This window comes from Aotus nancymaae, unplaced genomic scaffold (assembly GCF_030222135.1).
Source record: "Aotus nancymaae isolate 86718 unplaced genomic scaffold, 86718_ANA_hifiasm-v0.15.2.pri h1tg000028l, whole genome shotgun sequence".
Classification (NCBI taxonomy): Eukaryota; Metazoa; Chordata; class Mammalia; order Primates; family Aotidae; genus Aotus; species Aotus nancymaae.
In genome coordinates, this window is record NW_026988441.1 from 7556401 (window position 1) to 7574765 (window position 18365).

The following is an 18365-nucleotide window of genomic DNA, read 5'->3' on the forward strand; positions in this document are numbered from 1 at the left end:
CCCAGGAGGCTGAGGCAGGAGAATTGTTTGAACCCAGGAGGAGGAGTTTGCAGTGAGCTGAGATCACACCACTGCACTCCAGCCTGGGTGACAGAGCGAGACTCCATCTCAAAAAAAAAATTAAAAAATAAAGAATCCCTGGCTGCCTCTTAGCCTGCCTGCCTTCCATCCATCCAGGAAGCCTTCCCTTCCCTTTTCCATGGCTCCGCACCATACCCAGGCTGATTTCCACCCATCAAACCCAGGAAATCTTTGCTTCCAGGCCACCTGTATCCAACGCAGGAAGCCTGACCTCACGTCCGTCTAAGCTAAAACCTGTGCAGAAATGCCCCGCTTGGCTCCAGAGACACTGACCCTGCCTGGTCTTGATCTCCCTCCACCTACACACCAGCAGCCACCCGGGTAGATTCTCAACCCTCTCAGCTTCTCCCTGGGGAACAATCCCCTGGGACTTACTTCAATTATCACTCACACCATGTCTCTTACCAGTGACCCCTACAATTCACTCAGCCATCCCCATCTCCCTCCTCTTTGCACCTCGCCACCAGCTCAAGGAGTTTAGAGCTTTCTCTCTGTAATTTGCACTCCCCACATCACAGTCAACTCTGCCTTATCTCAAGAAAGAACACTTCCTGGCCTTGGGTGCGGTGGCTCATGCCTGTAATCCCAGCACTTCACAAGGTCAAGAGTTTGAGACCCATCTGACCAACATGGTGAAAAAACCCTGCCTCTACTAAGAATATAAAAATTAGCTGAGCATGGTGGCACGAGCCTGTAGCCTAGCTACTCAGGAGGCTGAGGGAGGAGAATCGCTTGAACCTAGGAGGCAGAGGATGGAGCCAGCTGAGATCGTACCACTGCATTCCAGCCTGGGCAACAGAGAGAGACTCCACCTCAAAAAAAAAAAAAAGAACACTTCCTTTCACCCAGCTGCTCAGGGCAATCACCTTGGATCACGCTAGATTCCCTGTTTCTCTTACCCCAACCCCAACCCTCAAAGCCTGCCCAGAAGCTCCCTCCTCCAGGAAGCCTACCTTGATGCCTCCTCCCCCCGACCTCTCCAAGCTCAGCTGGTAATCCTTGGATACTGATCTGGCTTTGCAGGGGAATGGGTGTGTTCCTGCCTTATCACTCTCCCCAGTCCCTGAAGGCACAGCACTGGCTATTTGTGATGGAGGCAGGAACATAGGTCACAGTCCAGGCAGCAGGAGGCCTTAGTGTAAGTCTGAATTAACCAGGAGGACGAAAATCCCAGCTCAGCCAGCAGCTCCCCGTGTGAACCTGGGCAACTCATTTTACCTCTGTGTCTCTGTGACAGGGAGATGGTGGCAACCTGGGGGTCTGGCCCTCGGGAGGATTTTAAGTGAACCATGCTACCTGCAGTCTATGGGGTGGCACAGCAGAGAGGGGTAGACCAGAGGGACAGGGACCAACACGGTGACCCTCCAAACACAGCACTGGAAGAACACCCAAGAGGAATGGGGCGGCACAGCACGGAGGAGCAGCAGACCAAAGGGACAGGGACCAACACGATGACCCTCCAAACAGCGCTGGGAGAAAACAAGGAGGAGGAGAAACAGAAGCAGTATCTTTTCTGCAAAGCAAAAATCCACTGCACAAAGCAAGCAATTCATTCCAGCACAGGAGGTCACTGACAGGGAGGGGAATGGAAATAAAAGGGCATTTCATAAACAGGAATATATATTTGTATATATTATATAGTTTTATATTTCTTTTTTTTTTTTTTTTTTTTTTTTTTTTTTTTTGAGACGGAGTTTCGCTCTTGATACCCAGGCTGGAGCGCAATGGCGCGATCTCGGCTCACCGCAATCTCCGCTTCCTGGGTTCAGGCAATTCTCCTGCCTCAGCCTCCTGAGTAGCTGGGATTACAGGCACGCGCCACCGTGCCCAGCTAATTTTTTGTATTAGTAGAGACGGGGTTTCACCATGTTGACCAGGATGGTCTCGATCTCTTGACCTCGTGATCCACCCGCCTCGGCCTCCCAAAGTGCTGGGATTACAGGCTTGAGCCACCGCGCCCGGCCTAGTTTTATATTTCTATTAAATATTATTAAATTATATAATGTCTAATATATGAGAGTACACATACACACACACACACACACACACATTTTTGTTTGTTTTTGAGATGGAGTCTCATTCTGTCACCCAGGCTGGAGAGCAGTGGTGCGATCTCAGCTCACTGAAACCTCCACCTCCCGGGTTCAAGCAATTCTCTGCCTCAGCCTCCCAAGTAGTTAGGATTGCAGGCACCCACCACCACACCAGTCTAGTATTTGTATTTTTAGTAGCGACAAGGTTTCACCATCTTGGCCAGGCCAAGGTAGGCGGATCACGAGGTCAGGAGTTCGAAACCAGTCTGGCCAACATAGTGAAACCCCATCTCTAATAAAAATACAAAAATTAGCTGAGCACGGTGGTGCATGCCTGTAGTCATAGCTACTTGGGAGACTGAGGCAGGAGAATCGCCTGAACCCGGGAGGTGGAGGTTGCAGTGAGCTGAGATCATGCCACTGCACTCCAGTTTGGGCAACAGAGTGAGACTCCATCTCAAAAAAAAAAAAGGTATGAAAATGAGCTGGGTGTGGTGGCGCGCACCTGTAACACGAGCTACTCGGAGGCTGGGGCAGGAGAATCACTTGAACCTGGGAGGTAGAGGTTGTAGTGAGCTGAGATCACATCACCATGGGCAATAGATCAAGACTCCATCTTGGAAAAAAAAAATTAAAGAAACTGAGTTAAATAAGTCTCCCAATTCAGGCCAGGTGCAGTGGCTCACACCTGTAATCCCAGCACTGTGGGAGGCTAAGGCGGGTGGATCACCTGAGGTTAAGAGTTCGAGACCAGCCTGACATGGTGAAACCCTGTCTCTACCAAAAATACAAAAATTAGCCAGGCATGGTGGCACGCACCTGTAATTCCCAACTACTCGGGAGGCTGAGACAGAAGAATTGCTTGAACCCGGGAGGCAGAAGTTGCAGTGAGCCGAGATCACGCCACTGCACTCCAGCCTGGGCAACAAGAGCAAAACTCCATTTCAAATAAAAGTCTAAAAAATTTTAAATAAAAAAGCAGAACCATGGAAGGGGACATGCTTGGGAAGGGACAAAGGGCTGGGCAGATGTCAGGGGATTTGGTTCCTTTGGCTAAAGAGACAGAAATTTGACAGAAAAAACAATCCTGCACAAAACAGCCTTGAGACAGCAAGCAAACTGCAGGTGGGTGAGGACTTTTCCTGAGTTTTATCAACTCCAAGATGCACGTTTTTCACACTTTACCGCCTCTGAAAAGAAAGACACATCTTACAATTGATGGCTGCTTAGCCCGGGACATACTGCATGTCGGCTTTCACTCCCAGGTGAACTGCAGGAGAAACACCTGAACTCATGAAGCCTCAGTTTCCCCGCTGAGCAGTGGGGAGGTTGACCACCCTGACCTGCCTTGCAGGTTCCCATTCATTCCCTCTTGGAACAGCACTTAGGGAGTGAGTACAGGACTCCAGGCTCACACACAGGCACCTGGGAGGCAGCCGGGCCAGGACAGGCACTGCCTGTAGACAGAGGTTGAGCGCTGCCCCAAGACCCATGGCCACCTTGACAGGATGACAGACCTGCTGGGGAGCTCTGCTGCCACCAGAAGAGGCCTAGGACTTAGGGCTGAGCTGCCTGTGCCAAAGAACTGCCCAGAGATGAGGCTTGATGAAAATGCCAGGCATGGCAGCTCACGCCTGTAATCCCAGCGCTTCGGGAGGCTGAGGCTGGTGGATCACCTGAGGTCAGGAGACCAGCCTGACCAATGTGGTGAAACACCATCTCTACTAAAAATACAAAAAATAGCTGGGCGTGGTGGTGGATGCATGTAATCCCAGCTACTTAGGAAGCTGAGGCAGGAGAATCGCTTGAACCGAGGAGACGGAGGTTGCAGCGAGCTGAGATCACACTACTGGACTCCAGCCCGGGAGACAGAGAAAAGAAAATGCTGATTCCCGGACTCCACTCATGGGGATTCCCCAGAGTTTGGTGTGCATGGGGCCCAGGGACGGTCATTCTTCACAAACATCCCAGGTCATTTGGAAGCAGATGGGACATTTTTTTCTTTTTTTTTTTTTCGAGACAGAGTCTCGCTCTGTCACCTAAGCTAAAGTGCAGTGGTGCGATCACGGCTAACTGGAGCCTTGACCTTCTGGGCGCAAGTGATCCTCCCACCTCTCAGCCTCCCGAGTTGCTGGGACTACAGGCATGCACCACCATGCCCGGCTACTTTTGTAGTTTTTGTACAGACGGGGTTTCACCATGTTGCCCAAGCTGATCACAAACTCCTGACCTCACGTGATCCACCCGCCTTGACCTCCCAAAGTGCTGGGATTACAGGTGTGAGCCATTGAGCCCCAGCCAGTGGGACCCTTTTTGAGAAACATACGAAAACTCCAAAGACGGGGTCTCTGCTCCCCTCTCTCCATCCCTAGGACATGTCTGTCATCCATCCATCCATTCATTCAACAAGCATCTACAGAGCACCTACTGCACGCCAGGAGCTCAGACACAGGGAACATAGCACTGTCTTCTCAACTTCTGCAGTTTGGAGCCTTGTGAGAAAGCCAGGCCTGAAGAAATACTCACGGGAAAGAATTTCTTAAAGGAAGGCACTTATGATACACACACCAACATGCCTGCATCTCAAAAAGATGATGCTGAGCCAGGATGCTCAACCCAAAGGACTCCACAGGGCAGATGCCCACCTCTGTGAAATTCTAGAAGAGGCAAGACTGACCCACAATGACAAGGCAGGCCAGTGACTGCTTCTGGGAGCAGGTACTGACCAGGAAGGGGCACAGGGCAACTTTCTGGCAGTGACGAGAATGTGCTGTATCTTGATAGGGGTTAGGACTCACGGAAAGGTATGCTTAAGCTATGTGCATTTTAATGAATGGCTCTCTGCAGCCTCAGCCTCGTGGGCTCAAGCAGTCCTCCCACCTCAGCCTTCAGAGTAGTTCCAGGCGGAAGCCACCACAACCAGCTAAGGTTTTTATTTTTTTTGGAGAGACAGGATCTCATTGTGTTGCCCAGGCTGGTCTCGGACTCCTGACCCCAGGTGATCCTCCCACCTCAGCCTCCCAAAAAGTGCTGGGATTACAGATGTGAGTCACCACGCCCGGCCCCTCGTGAATTTTTCTGTGTACAAATTACACTTCAATGAAAAAGGATTGGGAAAGGCCAGGCACAGTGGCTCACACCTCTAATCCCAGCACTTTGGGAGGCTGAGGCGGGCAGAACACCTGATGTCAGGAGTTTGAGACCAGCCTGAGGTTGGGAGTCCGAGACCAGCCTGGCCAACATGGAGAAACCTTGTCCCTACTAAAAATACAATATTTAGCTGGGCATGGTGGCGGGCGCCTGTAATCCCAGCTATTCAGGAGGCTGAGGCAGGGAGAATGGCTTACACCCGGGAGGCAGAGGTTGTAGTGAGCCAATATTGCACCACTGCATTCCAGCCTGGGTGACAGAGCGAGATTCCGTCAAAAAAACACAAAAAATCAAAAAAACAAAACAGTAGGAGGTCACCACGCACATTCTAGGGAGAGAATTCCACCAGTATCCCAAGGGCTTGTTAGACTGTGAGCTAAGACCTCTCCCAGGGAGACCTCCCTCACCCAGGCTGGGTGCCTAGTATCTGAGGTCAATGAGGCGCAATGCATGCCAGCTGATTACAACTGGAGGTTACAGTCCAGCGAACTGTCAAAGCCACCCTGTGAGGCAGGGGCTATGGGCATCTGCCTGCCCAGCCTCACACAGTGGACAAGAGGTGGTATCCGGCGTCTGGAGAGGTGGCTCCGGGGAGCTTCACCTGCAGGCATCCCTGGACACTGGGCCATCCTCTGCCTCCAGTCAGCAGAGACCACCAGGCACTCTCTCAAGGACCCCAAGGGTCATTAGCAAGGGTCTCACAGCCGCAGACAGATATTCCCGCTCACTCCATTCCCAAGGTTACCAGGCTGGGACACAGAGGACCTACGAGGCGGACAGGGGCCACGCAGAAGTTGGCAGCCCCCTAAGCAGGCGAGCATTTCAAAGGGAGAGTGCAGAGGGACAGGGTGGGCATGGTGAGGGAATGAAGGCAACGGGGCCGGGCTGAGGAGTCTGGGGCATCAACCCTTCCTCTGCAACCCTAGAAAGAGCATGTTTGGGCTGGGCTCGGTGGCTCACGCCTGTAATCCCAGCACTTTGGGAGGCTGAGGTGGGCGGATCATGAGGTCAGGAGTTCGAGACCAGCCTGGCCAACATGGTGAAACCTCGTCCCCACTAAAAATATAAAAATGTGCTGGGTGTGGTGGTGTGCACCTGTAACCCCTGCTACTCAGGAGTCTAAGGCAGGAGAATTGCTTGAACATGGAAGGTGCAGGTTGCAGCGAGCTAAGATTGAGCCACTGCACTCCAGCCTGGGGGACAGAGCAAGACTGTCTCAGAAAAAAAAAGAAAGAGAAAGAAAGATCATTTTTGTCCCCAACCTCAAGAGTACACACAGAAGCAACAACTAACAACGGTAACAATAGTGACCGTTTACTGTAAGCCAGGCACTTGGAAAACATCCTCTCTGCGCTAGACCTTATTTAACAATAAGGTTATCCAAAGAAGCATTTATTATTTCTCCTGAACTTCTGCTTCTCTAAGCTGGCCTAAAGGAGGCAAAGAGCTTGCCACCAAGTCCCAGGGTAGAAGGAGCAGAAACAAGACTTTAATCCACATAGCTGACCCACTTGCTCGTCCCCTCCAGGGTCATCCGAGGGGTCCACCCCCTGCTGCCAGCCCCACTTCGACTCTTCCTTTAGGAGGATGATTTCTGCACAGAGTAACAGAACCTGTACCCCACACCATATGCCCCCAGGTGTGAACCCCACCAAACCTGTGTCATCAGAAACAACCCGCAGGGTTCCCAGCTTGGTGTGGCTAAGACAGGGAATTCACCACAGTCCCAAAGAGGTGATCACAGAAAAAGGACAACCTGATCAAAGCACTCTCTGCTGCCTCAGTTTCCCCAACCTGTGAAATGGGCCTAATGCCACTTCCTTCACAGAACAGGACAGACTCCGGAGGTGCTGAAACAAATTCTGGATCCCAGAAATAACAATATCATTAATAACAATAATAATACAGAGGACATGATCTGGAATTTGCTTAAAAATGCCTTGGTAAAAAAGAAAAATATATATATTTGCATGGTAGGAAAGGTGTAATGGCCAAAAAAAGATCAGCAAAAAATTCTTGCAGAAGCTGGTAATGGTTATACAGAGGATGGCTACGCTATTCTCTCAACTTGGTGAGTGCTTTAAAATTTCCTTAACAAAAAGTTAAAAAGGTCAGGTGTGTGACTCATGCTCGTAATCCCAGAACTTTAGGAGGCCTAGGATGGTGGATCACCTGAGGTCAGGAGTTCGAGACCAGCCTGGCCAACATGGTGAAATCCCATCTCTACTAAAAGCACAAAAATTAGCCAGGCATGATGGCGCACGCCTGTAATCCCAGCTACTCAGGAGGCTGAGGCAGGAGAATCGCTGGAGCCTGGGAAGCGGAGGTTGCAGTGAGCCGAGATTGCACCACTACACTACAGTCTGGGTGACAGAGTGAGAGAGCCTGTCTCAAAAAAATAAAAAATATAAAATAATAAACCTGCCAAGCAGAGTCTAGATGGCAAAAAAAAGAAAAAAAAAAAACACAAAATAATAATAAATAAAGATGGCCAGGTGCAGTGGCTCATGCCTATAATCCCAGGACTTTGGGAGGCCAAGGTGGGAGGACTGCTTGAGCCCAGAAGTTGGAGACCAGCCTGGGCAATATACCAAGACCTTGTCACATGAAATAAAATAAAATAAAATATTAAAAATAATAGGCCAGGCATGGTGGCTCATGTTTGTAATCCCAGCACTTTGGGAAGCCGAGGAGGGTGGATTGCTTGAGTCCAGGAGTTCAAGACCAGTCTGGCCAACATGGCCAAACCCCATCTCTACAAAAAATACAAAATTATCTGGGTGTCGTGGCCCATACACCTGTAGTCATAGCTAATGAGGCTGAGACAGGGAATCACATGAACCCAGGAGGCGGAGGTTGTGGTGAGCTGAGATTGCGCCATTGTACTCCAGCCTGGGCGACAGAGCAAGACTCTTGTCTCAAAGAAAAAAAAAAATTAATTAAATAAATAAAAATAAAAAAATAAGAAGAATCAAAGTGAATCTTTGGCCGGCCATGGTGGCTCACACCTGTAATCCCAGCACTTTGGGAGGCTGAGGTGGGTGGATCACCTGAGGTCAGGAGTTCAAGACCGGCCTGACCAACATAGAGAAACCCCATCTCTACTAAAAATTCCAATAATTAGCTGGGTGTGGTGGCGCATGCCTGTAATCCCAACTACTCGGGAGGCTGAGGCAGGAGAATCGCTTGAACCCTGGAGGCAGAGGTCGTGGTGAGTCGAGATTGCACCATCGCACTCCAGCCTGGGCAACAAGAGTGAGAATCCGTCTCAAAAAGAAAAAAAAAGTGAATCTTCACTGAGCATTCCCGAGAGCCAGGTCCTATTCTAAAAAGCTTCCCACTTTTTAGATTCTAAAAATCTTCACTCATTGAAGCCTCACAGCACCCAAAGCAGAGGAAGCTCTGTTACGGAAGAGGTAACTGAGGCCCAAAAGGTATCTGGACATTGTCTTCCTTTTCTTTTATTTTTGAGACGGAGTCTCGTTCTGTCGCCCTGGAGTACAGTAGTGCGATCTCAGCTCACTGCAACCTCCGACTCCCAGGTCAAGCGATTCTCCTGCCTCAGCCTCCTGAGCAGCTGGGATTACAAGCGTGTACCACCATGCCTGGCTAATTTTTGTATTTTAGTAGAGACAGGGCTTCATCACGTTGGCCAGGCTGGTCTTGAACTCCTGACCTCAGGTGATCCACCTGCCTTGGCCTCCCAAAGTGCTGGGATTACAGGCTTGAGCCACCACACCCGGCTAGTGTTGGCATTTTAAATGAAAGGCACAGAGCTGGTGTTGGTGGGTCATGCCTGTAATTCCGGCACTTTGGGAGGCCAAGGCAGGTGGATCACCTGAGGTCAGGGGTTCGAGACCAGCCTGACCAACATGGAGAAATCCGTCTCTACTAAAAATACAAAATCAGCCTGGAATGGTAGCACATGCCTGTAATCCCAGCTACTCAGGAGGCTGAGGCAGGAAAATCCCTTGGACCTGGGAGGTGGTGGTTGTGGTAAGCTGAGATCACATCATTGCACTCTAGCCTAGGCAACAAGAGCGAAACTCCATCTATAAAAAAAAAAAAAAAAAGCCAGCACTGATTGCCTAGGGTTTGTGGGGAAGGCCATAGAGACTTGGATATCTGATCCTATGGGAGACTATGCTACTTAATAATAATTATTCTCATTACAGCCACACATTTTTTCAGGTGCTGGCTATACCCCAGGCACTGTGCTGAAGACTGAGCATGCCTGAGGTGGGTTTCCTCCCATGCCCATTCTTCCAGATGGGGAAACTGAGGCACGGTACAGGGAAGCCCTGTGTGCCTCATGCCGGAGCAGCCTGCTGCGTGCCCTCTGCTGCCATACGGTTTAAAATGCCAACATTGTTCGTCGTGTGCCTTTCAGGAAGACAATGGGGACCTTTCAGAGCAGAGAAGTCAGCGTGAGTCCCGCAGGAGAACAGTAATCATAGTGAAAACTACAGCAGCATCATTTGCTAGTTCCTGAAAGCAACTGCATGCCCAGCTGGACAGAACACTGCTTTGTTCAGCCTCACAGCAGACCCTACAAGGGAGGCATCATGGGCCCATTTTATAGACAAGGAAACTGAGGCCATGCAAAGGGATTGCTTGCCCAGGGTCACACTGCAATTAAGCAGAGAAGTCAGCATTCCATCTGACGCCTGCCAAATAAGGGGGTCACAGTCCACAGGAGAAAGAACTGCCTAAAAATGACAGGTGACACCGACACTGAGTGACGAGGCTACCTTGACACTTTATGGGTGTTTGGGGACCCTCAAAGAGCCTTACCAAAGAGATACTGAGATTACCTCACTTAATAGAAGGGGAAACCTGGGCACGGCGGCTCAGGCCGGGTGCGGTGGCTCATACCTGTAATCCCAGCACTTTGGGAGGCTGAGGCGGGCACATCACCTGAGGTCAGGAGTTCAAGACCAGCCTGACCAACATGGATGAACCCTGTCTCTACTAAAAAAACAAAATTAGCCAGGCATGGTGGCAAATGCCTATAATCCCAGCTACTCAGGATGCTGAGGCAGGAGAATCCCTTGAACCCGGGAGGCAGAGGTTGCAGTAAGCCAAGATGGCGCCATTGCACTCCAGCCTGGGCAACAAGAGTGAAATTCTGTCTTAAAAAAAAAAAAAAGGAAAGAAGAAGAAAAGAGGGGGAAACCAAGGCCCCAAGCAAGGCCCCTGTCCACAGCCATTCATCCAGCAAGTAGCAGAACTGGGATCAGAACCAACTGGCAGGGTCCAGAGCCCACACTCCCGACCTCCACACCAGGTGGCAAGCACGTGATGCAGGCCATAAGGAGGAGGAAGAGGCAAGAAGCTCATCAGATGCAAGGAGGTCACCGGAGGCAAAGACACGTGCAGGTGCAGCCTGGAGACACAGCCTGGGTGACAGGTGGGATCACAGTGAACAGGAGAGAAACAGAACAACGTCCTTCAAGGTGCGGCATGAGGGGCCGGGCACAGTGGCTCACACCTATAATCCCAGCACTTTGGGAGGCTTAGGCGGGAGGAGTGCTTGAGCAGGAGTTCGAGACCAGCCTGGGCAACACAGTGAGACCTCGTCTTAACAAAAAATACAAAAACTCCCTGGGTGTGGTGGCGGGCACTTGTAGTCCCTGCTACTGGGGAGGCTGAGATGCAAGGCTCGCTTGTGCCCGGGAAGGGCAATGCTGCCGTGAAAAGTGATGGCGCCACTGCACTCTAGCCTGGGTGACACAGCAAGACTATGTCTCAAAAAATAAAAAAGGTACAGCATCGAGACCATCCTGGTCAACATGGTGAAACCCCGTCTCTACTAATACAAAAAATTAGCTGGGCATGGTGGCGCGTGCCTGTAATCCCAGCTACTCAGGAGGCTGAGGCAGGAGAATTGCCTGAACCCAGGAGGCGGAGCTTGCGGTGAGCCGAGATCGCGCCATTGCACTCCAGCCTGGGTAACGAGCGAAACTCCGTCTCAAAAAAAAAAAAAAAAAAAAAAAAAAAGGTACAGCATCAAAGGTACCCGCTAAGGGCCAGCAACGGACAAATTGCTGGCCCTTGATCTAGCAATCCCACTTCCAGGAGGCCACCCACAGGCACACCCATTTTCCTGTAACGTGTGTGGACCTGTGCCTTCCCATGCTGCACACAGAAACATTCAGAAACGCCTCCACATCCATTATAGTAAAGGAGGGTTCGCCCACACAGAGGAATACCACACAGCCAAGAAAAAGATGGAAGATCTACATGAGGTCTCCCAGGGAGATGAAGCAGGAAGAAAGCAATGGATAGAGCAGACTATCATCTGTGTAAGATGAACAGTTTTTTTCTTTGTTTGTTTTAGCCAGAATCTCACTGTATTTCCCAGGCTGGAGCACCCAGGCTGGCGCGATCTCGGCTCACTGCAACCTCCACCTCCCAGGTTCAAGCAATTCTCCTGCCTCAGCCTCCTGAGTAGCAGGGATTACAGGTGTGTACCACCACACCCAGCTAACTTTTTTATTTTGTAATTTTTGTATTTTTAGTAGAGATGGGATTTTACCACGTTGGTCACGCTGGTCTTGAACTCCTGACCTCAGGTGATCTGCCCACTTCAGCCTCCCAAAGAGCTGGGATTACAGGCGTGAGCCACCGCGCCCGGCCTGAATAGTTTTTAAAGACATACATCGGTATATAAAAGTACACACACAGAACATCAGAATGGAGGCGGCTGCTCCGGGGAAGAGAGCTAGGGGACGAGGGATTCTGGGGAGGATACAGGGACACATCACCTTTGGTATTCTAAATTTGCCCTGTGTGCGTGTATCACTTAGGAAAAATAGAATGAAAGGCAGAGAAAGATGCTGTCTCAGACCACCCAGGCAGCATGAATGAAACCCCACAACGGCTAATCCAACCCTTCTCTCTCCTCCTCCTGGACTGGGTCCCTATGACTTAACTGCTCCCTAGGGCCCTGCCACACAGTAGGCCCTCAGGAAGTTTAATTGGGAACAATTAAAGAAACAAAGGCCCTCTCTGCTTTTGCCAACACCCCCCCCACCACCACCAATGAATACATACACTCATACACAAAACTAATTGTCACCAAACTAGAAATGCCTTAGAAAACTCTCCACTGGTGAAACTTGCATGTCCCTGAGACACAAAAGCTTCAGTCAACTGGGACACAACTCTAATGGTGGTACTTCAGGCAGAGGAGAATGCAAGGAACGGAACCAGGAGACACTCCCTAAGGACCCCTCCACCAAAGCTTCCCATGCATCTCTGGTGTGGCATAAGGTGCATGCTAGCAGGGAGCTAGCTCGGGCCAGAGAGGGGACAACAAACCAGAGGGGTGTGAAGGGGTGAGTAAGGAGGGGGCAATTCATTCTGCTGGAGGAGTGGGGGGGCAGCTGACGTTGGGGACATGCAGCGCGGGTGACTATTCTTGTTTTCTACTAAGTCAGGGTGCCTGGTGGGGGAAGAAGTCTCAACTATGACCAGGGCAAGATAACCATGCTCCCCACCCCTCTCCCCTGCAGGGCGGGAGAAGGGAAATGGCAGCCCCCTCTGCCTTCCAAGCCCAGGCGGCCTGGAAAGGAATGCCATGTTTTCCTGTTTCCAATTAACTTCCCCTACCAGCAGCCTTCTGCATTCTTGAGACCTGGAGTCAAGGCAGCCTGGGGGGTGGGGGTTGAGAGCTGGCGGGGAACTGGCCTGCTGGCTGGACCTGGGGCCACAAGGTGGCCCATGGGAACCTGGGGAGCCCTACACACCCCCAGGAACTCCCCATTCCCAGACCTCTGGGTCCCGATCCCTTGGCCCTTCCATAACCTGGGGCAGACCCCATCTCCTGAAGGAAGGGTGGGGAAGGGCTGGAGGCCTCTGGGAAGGAAGTCAGCAGGGAGACCCTCTTGGGCCTCACTCAGGCTTCTCCCACCACCCTCGAAAAGATCAGTTCCTACATTCAGCCAGCACTCAGCCTTTAGAGATCTGGGAGTTCCCCAGAGCCCATCTCCTCCTGCCCACCTCCCCCGAGGATTATTACCTATGCCTGTCATTTCACCCAGGGAAATATCTGCACTTGAAGTAGTGGGCAGTGGCTGCAGGGATTAGGGGTCCCTCAACGCTTCTGGGATCAGACTCCATGAAGTACCATCTCCCCAGTTCTGTTGACAAATATGGAGTCCCCACCACTAGTCTCTGCTGTCTGGCTTGGAGTCCTGGCTCGGCCATGGAGATGGGGTTTCACCATATTCCAGGCTGGTCTCCCATATTCCAGGTTGGTCTCCCAACCTTATGCTCCACCCACCTCAGCTCCCAAAGTGCTTCCCCTGGCCTCAGTTTCCTCATCTGTAAAATGGCAAATCACCTGTATTACCTCCTACACCGGGTGAGTTGGGGCCAGCCTCTCTCCCTCTGCACCCCCCCAACCAGGTAAATGCATACTCAGCATGGGTAAAGTGTTGAAGGGGTAGGGCCCCAGTCCCCAAAGCGCTCAGAGGGTAGGTGTCACTGAGGGAAATTGTTTGTTTGCAATTGGCCTTCCCCCACCACAGGGAATTCTTCTGGGGCAAAGTCCTTCTCTAGCCACCTTTAAATTTTTTATTTAATTTATTATTATTATTATTGAAACAGGGTCTCACTCTGTTGTCCAGGCTTGAGAACAGTGGCACAATCACGGCTCACCCCAGCCTCAAATTCCTGGGCTCAAGCAATTGTCTGACATCATCACCCTCAAGGAGCTAGGGCCACAGGCAAGTGCCACCATGCCTAGCTAATTGTTTCACTTTTTGTAGACACAGGGTCTCATCACATTGCCTAGGCTGGTCTTGAAATCCTGGGCTCAAGTGATCCTCCTGCCTCGGTCTCCCAAAGTGTTGGGGTTACAGGCATGAGCCATGGCACCCAGTCTTAAATTTAAATGCCAGTCAGATCACCTCAGGTCAGGACCTCGAGACCAGGCTGGCCAACATGGTGAAACTTCATCTTTACTAAATATACAAAAATTAGCCGAGTGTGGTGATGGGCGCCTGTAATCCCAGCTACTCGGGAGTCTGAGGCAGGAGAATCACTTGAACCCAGGAGGTGGAGGCTGCAGTGAGCCAAGATCACACGCCATTGCACTCTAGCCTGAGCAACAAAGCAAGACTCTATCTCAAAAAAAAAAAAAAATTTCAATGCCAGCAGCTGACATTACTGCCCTGTACCCACACTGCATACCCTGCCTGCTGAATGATAACTATAAATGACACATTTGGATAATACTTTTACCCACCTCCAGGTCACTTAAAGAAACTATAATTATCCCTACTTGCAGATGACAAAACTGAGGACCAGAAGTTAAATGACCTGCCTAAGGTTACAGAGCAGATCAGGCCAAACAGAGACAGGCAAGAAAGTTCTCTGCTGCCGGGTATGGTGACTCACGCCTGTAATCCCAGCACTTTGGGAGGCCGAGGCAGTCAGATCACAAGGTTGGGAGTTCGAGACCAGCCTGGCCAATATGGTGAAACCCCACCTCTACTAAAAATACAACAACAAAAAAATAGCTGGGCATGGTGGTGCACAACTGTAATCCCAACTACTTGAGAGGCTGAGGCAGGAGAATTGCTTGAACCCGGGAGGCGGAGGTTGCGGTGAGCCGAGATCGTGCCACTGCACTCCAGCCTGGGCAACAGAACAAGACTGCGTCTCACAAAAAAAGAAAAAGAAAGTTCTCCACTAGCTGCATCAAAGGGCCATGATGTGGCAAAGTGACAGCGGGTCACAGGGCATAGGAACAACCAGACGACAACAGTCCCAAACAGTTCAGCTTCTCTCCAGGTAGGGCTTAGTAGCAGCAAATGGGGCCAAGTACCCTGCTCAGTCAGAGAAGGGAGAGCACAACAGTGGGGCCAGCTCCTAGGTGCCCCGAGCCCATCACTGGCCACGCCTGGGACTCGCCCTCCCTGACTCTTCACAGGCCTCCAATTCTCAGTTCCTGCAGGCAATTCTCCATTCCAACCACAAGTGAAATAAATGATCCTGCCCTCAGCCCCACTTCCAAGTACACCCCTTCCCAAAACCAGCTCCCAAGGAAAACAAATCTGGCCTCTGCTTCTAGGTATTAGCTACATTTCCAACCAGGTCCACTGAAGTCAGAGAAGCAAAGTGCCAAAGGGTGGGACAGAAGACGAGCTTAAGATTTTCTGAGACGGAAACACTCTAGGAGGTAACGAATTGGGGCTCTGTGTGACCCAGGGCTGTGTGACCCTGGGCAAGCCCCTTAACCTCTCTGAGCCTCCATGAACCTGTCTAGAAAATGGGAATAATGTCTGTCCCTCCTCTACTTCCTCCTTGGACTGTGGCCAGTGTGTAGCGTATTTAGCAGTGGTGGAAAAAGGCTCCCTAGTTAGAGAAATATTGTTCTTAATATTTCCATCTGGGGGGACGGTGGAGGGAGCTATGGGGAAGACAAGGGAGGTCAAGGTGCCCCCAAAATTCTACCAGCATGGGAAGTGGGTGCTTCCTGAGTTGTCCTCCCGTTTTCTCATGACCCAGGGCAGGTCAGAGTTGACAGAGTCCCCCACCCCACCCCAGGTGCTGGGAGAGGTGGAAAGCACAGAGAGCTTATCCCAAATCTCAGGCCTTGAAGCCCGGGATGTTTCTAGTTTCCCTGACAAGTGCCCTCTGTAAAGAGGTGTTAAGAGAAAGCCATCCCTAGATCTGTATTATACTATGGGTGAGTGGTAGGCGGGGTGGGGGGGTGACAAAAGGGGACGATGGTCAGGACACGGGCCTGGGCACAGACTGCAGCCCACAAGGCTGGGGACACCAGAGAGCTACGACCTGTCACCCAGGCCTCCCCGGGAGAGCTGACACTGCGGCCTCTGACCCCACCTCCAGGGAAGTTCAGCTGCTCAGAACCACAAAGCAAAACAAAGGGGCGCGGAGAGGAAGGAGCCCTAGTGCCTTCCAATCACCACCGGCGCCCGAGCCCGAGCCGAGCCCTCCCGCGGCTCCTCGCCCGGTCCTCCCGGCTGGCCGCGCACCAAGGCCCGGGCAGCCCCTGGTCCCTCGTCTCCCCGCGGCCGCCCATGACAGGAGTCGGCGAAGCAGCCGAGGGGCAGCCGGGGATGGGAAAACCAGATGGCTCCATCCCTCCTCCCTCCTCCTCCATCCCTCCCTCCGGGTGCCCGCGGCCTGGCTGCCCTCCGCAGGGGCCCGGGGAGGCCGCGGGCCCAGCTCGTCCGGGCTCACCCCGGGGAAAGGGCTGCCTTTGTCTAAAGGTCACCACCCGAGCGCCGTGCCCCGGCCCGGCCTGGTGCCTCCCGTTCCCAGGCCGAAGGGGAGGAGATAGGGGGCCGCCCCGAACCTCGGGAGGTGACAGGAGAGGCGCTCACCCCCCCACACCCGTAACGGCCCCCTCCGGGATGAGCCTCAGCTGGGGATGGGGGAGGGGGTCACCTCCCTCCACTGCCGGGGGTGGGGGGTCAAGTCAACTCCTTTCATTGTTTAGGGGCGGTGCGGAGGGGGAGCCCCGGTGGCCTCCTTCCCCATCCATCCCTTCCCAGCTCTCAGGGGCCCCCCGTGTCCGCGACACCCACGGGAGGGATTTGGGGAGGGGGCGCAGGAGCCAAGCGAGGCGGGGAGATGCAGGTTCGCCGCCTCCGGCAGGGAGATCGCCGCCCGCTGCCCGGTGGCCCTCGCCTTCCCCGAAAGGCGGGGAGCGGGGCGAGGGGAGGGGGCCAGGCCGGGGAGGGGGTCTCCGCGCCCCTCCCCCCGTGGAACGTTAGGTCTCCTCTCCCCGCCGCTCCATTGTATCCCCGGCAGCCGGCGGGAGGGCCGGGGAGGCACCGGGCGCCGGGTCTGGGCAGGGAAGCCGGTTGGGGGGGGTCCCCGTAGGATCGGGGCGGCGGCGGTGGTGGGAGAGACGCGGGGCGGGGGGGTGCCGGTGGCGGTGGGCGCCGAGCAGAAAAAAAAAAAAAAGAGGCAGCGGGCGCTGCGCCCCGGCTGGGGGGCTGAGTGTGTGAGTGTCGCGGGGGTGGGTTCGGCCCCGGCTCCGGCTCCCCCCACACACACCCTCGCCGCCAACCCCCACTCCCCCCTCGCTTTTGCGCCCTGTCACAGCCCCGACTCGCAGGTAGAGAGAGTTAAGAGATTTAAAGAGAAATTGCTACATTGTGAGAAACTCACCCTGATGTTTGAGCAGCCGTCGGCGCGGGGTCTCCGAGACGGCCCCGCACGGGCTGCAAAGGGAGGACCCAGAAGGGGCCGGCCGGCCGGGCCGGTCAGCGCACTGCCTGATCGCATGGCGGCCGCTCCGCAGCCGCCGCCGGGCCCCCGCCGCCGCCCCGTTCCCAGGCCCGCGCGCACCGGGCCCGCGCCCGCGCCGGGGAGCGTCCCTCGGGTATGCAAAAAAAAATTTTTTTAATTAAATGCAAACGGAAAAAAAAAACCTCGCAGGTTTTGTGTTCCGCCCCCCCTTCCTCCTCCTCCTCCTCCTCTTCCCTCCTCCCTCGCCGGGGGAGGGGCTTCGGGAGGCCCCGCCCCACGCCCGGGCGGACCAGCCCCGGCCCCGCCAGGCCGAGCGGCGGGCCCAGGAGCCAATGGGAGGCTGCGGACGTCCGAGGACTGGGCCCTCCGCGCCGGCGCCGCCCCCGCCCCCAGCCCCAGTCCCGGGGGTTCGGGGGCGCGCCTGCCCGGGCTCCGGTGTAGTATGTCGACTGCCTCGAGCAGCGATCCGGGTGCTGAGGCGCGGGGGAGCTGAAGGGATCCGCGCTCTCAGACCCCCGGTCCGGCTGGGGAGGGGGCGCTGTGCGTCCTATGCGCGTCCCCCGAGGCGGAGGACGGTAGCCCGGCGGGAGGACGCGCCCAAGGGGAGCGCCCCAGGTTCGAAAAGATAGCGGGAGTTGAGGATGAAGATGGAGGAGATGGAAGGGAGTCCCCCCGGAGCTGGGACCGCGCCGGAGCCCCGAGTTGGAGCCTGGCAGGGTGGAAGGCGGCGGGGACTTACGGGTGACAGGCCGGGACCCCGGACGTGGCTCGATCACTCACCCCAGTGGGTCTCCGCCGAGCCGCGGCGGCGCCGGGGAGGCGGGTCGGACCTGCCTCGGAGCCTGTCCCGGGCCGTTCCGGCCGCGC

The 18365-nt window shown here is 53.7% G+C and overlaps 1 protein-coding gene across 1 annotated transcript in view; it reads right to left on the bottom strand.

Annotated features, from left to right (window-relative positions):
• BICRA (BRD4 interacting chromatin remodeling complex associated protein) overlaps positions 1 to 18365 on the bottom strand; it is a 97207-nt gene extending 78842 nt beyond the window's left edge. The window contains exon 1 of the mRNA XM_064381113.1: positions 18279 to 18365. The gene's annotated coding sequence lies outside the window, so the exon portion shown is untranslated. The remainder of the gene's footprint in view (positions 1 to 18278) is intronic.